Source organism: Triticum dicoccoides, chromosome 4B, assembly GCF_002162155.2.
Source record: "Triticum dicoccoides isolate Atlit2015 ecotype Zavitan chromosome 4B, WEW_v2.0, whole genome shotgun sequence".
Classification (NCBI taxonomy): Eukaryota; Viridiplantae; Streptophyta; class Magnoliopsida; order Poales; family Poaceae; genus Triticum; species Triticum dicoccoides.
In genome coordinates this window covers 15,609,026-15,615,676 of record NC_041387.1, presented here as the reverse complement: position 1 = coordinate 15,615,676, position 6,651 = coordinate 15,609,026, and the positions used below count along the sequence as shown (strand labels likewise).

The following is a 6,651-nucleotide window of genomic DNA, read 5'->3' as shown; positions in this document are numbered from 1 at the left end:
AGGCAAAAGGTGGACGTATTGACATGTTGCACTAGAGGAACAACGACCTTGGGGGAGCAGGTGACGGTCGAAGGAATGGCATATAGTGGCACATCTTACCAGGTTGCAGCCGCCGGCGCCGCCGCCGCCGCTGCCGTCGTCGCCGCCGCCGTCGTGGTGGAGATCGAGGTCGCCTTCGCCGCACCCACCCAAATCGTATCAGACGAGCGTGATATCTGGGACAGAACGATCGGGGTTGGCTGCCTCTCACGTAGATCAACACGAGGGCTTGTTGGTCATTTTGCTGTGGCCCGTCTCGTCGGGGGCAAATCCTCAAGATTACAGCAAATGCGTGGCAAATCCTCAGTTTCAGGGTAAACGGGGGCAAATCCTCAAAGTGTAATTAAAGGCGTGGCAAATCCTCAAATTCCCCCTCTCATCTCCCTCCCTAGGACGCAGCCGCCCACCGAATCAAATCCCGTCGCCGGGCTCGTCTGCCTCGTCGTGGCCGATGAATGCGTCGGCTGCGGCCACGCCCCCTCTCCAAACGGCGGCGATGATGGAGGGAGCAGCTCACGCTGCCAGGCTCCCGACCGAACGCGTCGGGTCATCTCTCCTCAGGGCCAACCCCTCCTATTCATCACATCTCTCCCTGACTCCGTCTCCTCCACGAGATGTAGCACCACCCCACGCCATGGATGCCCTTGCCGGCTGCATCTCTCCATGCGCTGCCACTCCTATGACACTGCCGCCTGACAGTCTCCACCAGCACCACGATGGGCGTGGCCTCTGCACGCGCCGTCACCTCCCCTCCAGATCCGGCCGTCGTCGAGGGCATATCCATCCAGCAGTGCACCGTCACCTCCCCTCCAGATCCAACCGTCGTCAAGGGCGTATCCATCCAGCAGCGCGCCGTCATCCCAATCATCACCGTCCACGGCGTCATCGCCCAGGCCCAGTCAGGGGCCGGCAAGACCTCCATGATCTCCCTCTTCGTCTGCCAGGTCATTGAGACCAACGTCCACGAGTAAGATGCCCAGCCCTCCCCCTCTGCTACCATCGCTGGATTTGTCAAATTGATTTTTTGGGCGAAGAATTTGATTTTAGGGTTAACCTGCTCGTCTCATTCGTGGAGATTCATTCATGTGTCGGACCACATGTGTACAGGTGATTTCCGCATAGCTTTTGTGTATGACGGCTGGAGGACCAACTCAGACCTCGCTTGCCTCAGGGTCAGGAGGTCCAAGGCGCCACAAGACCGGGCCAGGAGTTTGTGTAAACCTGGGCCAGGAGTTTATTTGATAAAGGTTTCAATTTGCGCCCCATTTCATGGATTAACGATGCCAAGAGCATACCATTTGTACAAAGTCCCAAGATCGATGTCTTCTCACATATCTCACATAATAACTACTCGTGCTCTGTTTTTTTCTTTGTATTCAGGTTTCCAGAATGATTGGCCACGCCTACCTAAAAAGTTCGGAATTTAACCATGAGCCCCTTCTGGCCTGGTTCCATATTCCAAGGCCCTTCCATAATCCAATTCTTTGTCCCGAACCATCCATTGAAGAACATAGACTGTTCAGAATATCAGTTTGTTATATTTGCATCAGATGAACTATGGGAGCACTTGAACAATCAGGAAGCTGTGGATATAGTTCATTGTTCACCTCGGAATGTAAGATGATTTGCCATACTTCCTCATATATTACTCTTTCCCAGTGTACTAAAATATGCTTCCCATTTTAGTCTTGCCTTATATTGTTGATATGTAACCCAAATAGGTTAAACCGAATGTTGTATCGAAACATGTAGTATTTACTTGTAAAAGAGCAACTGAGAGCCTGGTGGGTCGGGATGAAGAAAGAATACCCCTGAGAGCCCAAACTCGAGTTCAAAAATATATGCAGAATATATGTTTGCCTCTGCTATATACATATGTAATTTTCCAGTCTGTGTTTTCTGCTCCTCTTTGGCGCAATGTGGAAGATGTTGATTTTAAAGGCTAGCAGGGCAGCCAGTGGTGGAGTAATCAGTGGTTTATGAGGTCATGGAGCCCAAGACCGGATGCAGCAGAAGAAGCAGCGTCGTTGCCGTGCACTAAGAAGGCCAACAGTCTGTGAGGCGGAAGATCCATAGCATACAGGTGAGTCAGTAGGTGATCATTTTATCATTCTTCTTATGTTCCAATTTTATTGTTCTTTTCTGCATTAGAGTAGAATGAATATTTGTATTACCATCTCTTCTTATAGTTGTAAATCCTGTGCATCAGTTGGGGTAAGCTTCTCAAATGCCTAACACCAATTAGTCTTCTAAAACTGAAGCATTGACAAAATTCAGTTAATGATCGAAGTTTCTTTTTAAGCGGTACACTATATATTGCTAACCGAGGGAACTTCTATTTGTGTTGCTTGTTTTTTCTAACAATCACTTGAGTGTGTTGTTTGCATTTTTTCAACCATCCATCGCTGAACCTACAAGAGCCTGGTACCAATCATACTACTTGGAGAACCTAAGAAAGTTGTTTCTTCTGTCTCCACTAGAAACCGGAAATGAGAACACCATCTCTGCATAACTGAACCAAGTGACTGAAAATTTTTGTTATATGGTACAACCTCACGAGAGAATTATTTCTGTACACGTAGAATACAGTTACATTTCTGAAGGCTTGGAAATCACACAACTTGCCTTGGACGCTTATTGACTTATAGTATTATAAACTGTCATTGTAAAGGTGGTTGTCTCTTTACCAAATTGCTCCTTAATTTTGTAGATTCGAGCAGTTGTTTATGCTCATAGGACTACTAGAGAAGATTTACATGTAGCCTGAGAAGAAGACCGATGAAGATCTTGATTGTATCAGGCATTTAGGCTATGATTTGGAGAGGTGGCTCTTTATTTTATTTGCCTGTGCCACTGGATGTGTACATGTACTTTACTCTGAATGTATGCATCATCTAATTTTGACTCAATCTAGGCAGGAAGAAAATGTATCCAACCAAAGGGAACATCATATTTTGTTAGTTGCCAATGTACGATACCTAAGCCTGAACACTAACCTAAGGTTCATGTTTCTCCTTCTTAGCTTATTTTAAGAGGAACCGGGCATGTTTGCTTCTGTCTTTCTTTATTGGCTAACAAGCAAATTTTCTAGCTTCCATAGAAAATAAATACAGCAAGATCAGTCAGGAATCTGAAATATATATATATATATATATATATATGTATCTTGAACTCTTCTTCTTGCAGCGGATGCGTTGGATATGCCATTCCTCAATGTGTACCTGGATTCTCTTTGGGCACCTAATTTTTGGGCAGGTGTTATTCTAGCAGCCCGCTTCACTTTGGTCTTCAGATTAAGCAATTCTCTGCATTCAAGGGAAAGGTCAATAGCTGCTCTCCAAAGGTATGCCAAATTAATATGTTGTCTTGTCACCATACCTTTCGATTATCTGGATGCAAATAAAAGTAGAAAAATCTTCTGAAGTATCCTAGAAGAAGCTCTCAGTTCTAATGAAGCCCTTCAATTTAAACTAGGATATGACTTGCCATCTGTTGTAAAAGTGGACATAATGTTGACTCAAAATCGTGTTTGTGAAAGACCAACTGATTTCTTATATTTCATTCGAGTAATTTCGACTGCACAATGACACATTAGCCATAAGTCATAACACATCTAGAATTCATTTACTGAATGCAATCGTGAAACCTGAACCTTGATGTTGTATTAGATCTATGATTATCCTGTTTATACAAACTTTTATTGGTGCAGCCAACGCCGGTCTGTATTCATCTGCTGCGTCAGGTTGGCCACAACGAGGAGACGGACGCGACCGCATCGTCCCATCGACCTCCGGGGTCTTTGATATCTCAGGTTAGCTCGAAATGTTATGTTTCTTCTTGGGTTATAATATATTAATATTTGCCGATTCTTCACTAGATTCCTCTATTCTTGCAGGGTGTGTGTCATGTTATGTTGGGTTTCCTGTGATTTCGGTGCGGGTAGCTACATAGCGTCCGTGGGCCATGCGTGTGACATGCATGCTAGGTAATCTTGACTCCGGTGCGACGGTGCTGGAACCGCCTCCGCTGGTTACGACCGCTGTGGCTATGCTTGAAGGCAGAATCAGCACGATGACTGTAGTGGCTGCACTCAGATCAGGGCAGCCACGGGATATGATCAAGCCTTTACTGTCGTCCTCTGAATTTGGGATCACGTGCATCGGCAAGAGAAATAGCATGAGAGCCTAAGAGGGTAGTACCACGTTACGAACAAGTTGATTTTTATCCATGGAATTGATCTGATGCGAAGCTGATGCCACATAAAAGGTTAACTGAGTTCTTATCTCCAATATGTCATGATGTTACAGTTCAATTATTTTCACCTCTCTAGCCACTATGCACGGAAGGTGTTTGCTAATTTGCACAATGATATTTTCTGGTAAAATACGCTAATATTACCTTCATTTTTTCACGTTTTAGTGATGTCCTCTTATTAATCCCTTCTATAATCAAATCTGATATGTATTTGTTCATCTAGGCATCTAGCTGCAGGTGGAATAACAAGATTCAGTGTGTGCAAAGACAACAATAAATAACATGTCATTAGGGAGACTTCTGACAATTGAACCCTGCATTTTTTTGGCATTAGTACAACTGTTCTACTGCATTATTCAACTATGCGCGATGAAGCTGATATAGGGTGTGGACTAGACAATTTATTCAGTTTTCTTCAAGAAGGTATGCAGATTGGGCATCAAAGTAGACGACAAAGGATGACATTCTGCACCTTACAACTTAAAAATTGAAAGATACTTTCTATTTTATATTGATGTGATCGCCAGCGAGAACAAATTTTTGACTGAATTTGTTTCATTAAAGTGAAGTTGTTCGGACTTTTCTTTGAATGTTTCTTTTAGTTGCGTAAAAAAGCATTGTGGGTAATGTTTTTTTGAGCTGATTATGAGTAATGTTTGGTTCCATGCAGGACCAAGGAATGAACACGAAGCAAATTATAACTCTCAGGTTCATGGTTTAGGAGCAGGAAAGAACACTTCCAATTGTGTAGATGGGTCATCAGTAGCATTTCTCTAATTATCCTTATAGAGACTGATTTGGATTGTTGAAGGAAAGGATCTCAATTCTCAATAGCAAACTGCACTGGGACATCTTGGACACATTTCTGAGCTAGGTGAGTTGGACAGCATGTCATGGGGGGAAATCATTTTTTCCTTCCAATCCGTGGGCTAAATTTGTTATCACCATATGTTTTAAATTTTGTGTCATCCTTGAACTTTTGAGGAATTGTTAGATATGTTGGTGAGCGGGCAGGCGGCGCTAGACATGGCAGGGCAAGAGAGCACGAGGGAGAATGTCAAAGGGGGCAACATAAATGAGAGTTCACCGTTATGCTCATGTGGTCAGAACCTAGAGCATGGATACAAGACCTCCATCTTCTATGGACATCAGAGCAGAGGAGAAGTGATGATGGACATCAGACCAGTGAAGACAGTGAGCATGTGCTCCTAGACGATACTTATCATATCATATTCTCAGTGTGTAGTCAAAAACTGTATGCCACATATACGTTGTGAATTACTATGATATTTGATCAATGAATTTATTTCTAAAAAAATATGTGGCAACACACGGCATTCAACTATAACTTCAACTTCAAGGGTGAACTTGTGGGTTTAGTCTTTATTTAAGCAATTAATGGGCAAAATAACCATCTCTCTATCTAACCAATTGATCAGTGAATTGGATAAGTCAAGAGTAAAAAATGGTATCAGGTAATAACTGCATAAATTAATCCCATGACAAGTATAACTACACGGACATTGGCAAGGCACATGCAGCCGACTATATAGATCATATTGGCAAACAGACTAAGCTAAATTCTCGAGGAATTCGACATAGGTCTTGCAAATTAAACAAAAAAAAGTGTGCAAACCACAAAGGTGCAGTAGTCATATCATACATCTCTAACAGAAGTGTCGAACTGCAGTTACATTATATTATAGCTGAAGATGGAGTGGGTTCTGTACTTGTATATACATGTATTGACCAATATGTATATCAAAATCTTCTAGAACATCCACATTGAAGAAGATTTTTCCCTGTATGATCATATTGTTTTCACTTCCTTCACCAACAAGGCAAAGAACTAAACAGAAAACAATCACTGATCTGCCGTTACCTGTGAGAAAGAATTGGTTTGTAAAGGGAACAAACTCGCCTGTGAATAGGAGATCTACTAGGATGATGAGGTCGCAACCTTCTTGGTGGATTCCTCATCGAAATATGACAACATCCACCATCTGATCAAACATAGGCCCCACACTATCACCATTTGATTCCGAATGCCCGAGTCAGTCCAAGTACCTAACTAGAGGGAGCAACTGAACAAGAGTCTTCCCAAAGCCAATGCGGGAGCCAAGCACGCCACTGGTGCCGGCGAGCACATGAGGCACACCGACAACGCACCGCATCTTGGCCGGCTTAGAGATGCCCACCTCTCGTGTCACGGTCAGCACCTCATCCTCTAGCCATCCCTCCACCGAGTACATAAACTTTACATGACGCATTTCTCCCGCGCCTCCCCATACACTAGCGCGGGAGGGACGTGAGCTGGTTGAAAACAATCCAAGCCGAAGGAGGACATCTGCATCTATG

At 43.8% G+C, this 6,651-nt stretch overlaps 1 long non-coding RNA gene across 4 annotated transcripts; it reads left to right on the top strand.

Moving 5' to 3' along the window:
- Positions 1-398: 398 nt before the first annotated feature.
- LOC119294619 lies at positions 399-5,611 on the top strand. 4 transcript variants are annotated; one of them, XR_005143487.1, is made up of 10 exons: positions 399-1,006; positions 1,147-1,286; positions 1,420-1,654; positions 1,989-2,122; positions 2,750-2,863; positions 3,226-3,382; positions 3,749-3,850; positions 3,935-4,305; positions 4,964-5,167; positions 5,288-5,611. It is a non-coding gene; the product is annotated as an uncharacterized LOC119294619 (long non-coding RNA). The 4 variants fall into 4 exon arrangements; XR_005143488.1 differs by lacking the exon at positions 2,750-2,863 and having other exon boundaries at positions 400-1,006; positions 1,994-2,122; XR_005143489.1 differs by lacking the exon at positions 2,750-2,863 and having other exon boundaries at positions 400-1,006; positions 5,308-5,611.
- The last annotated feature ends 1,040 nt before the right edge of the window (positions 5,612-6,651 follow it).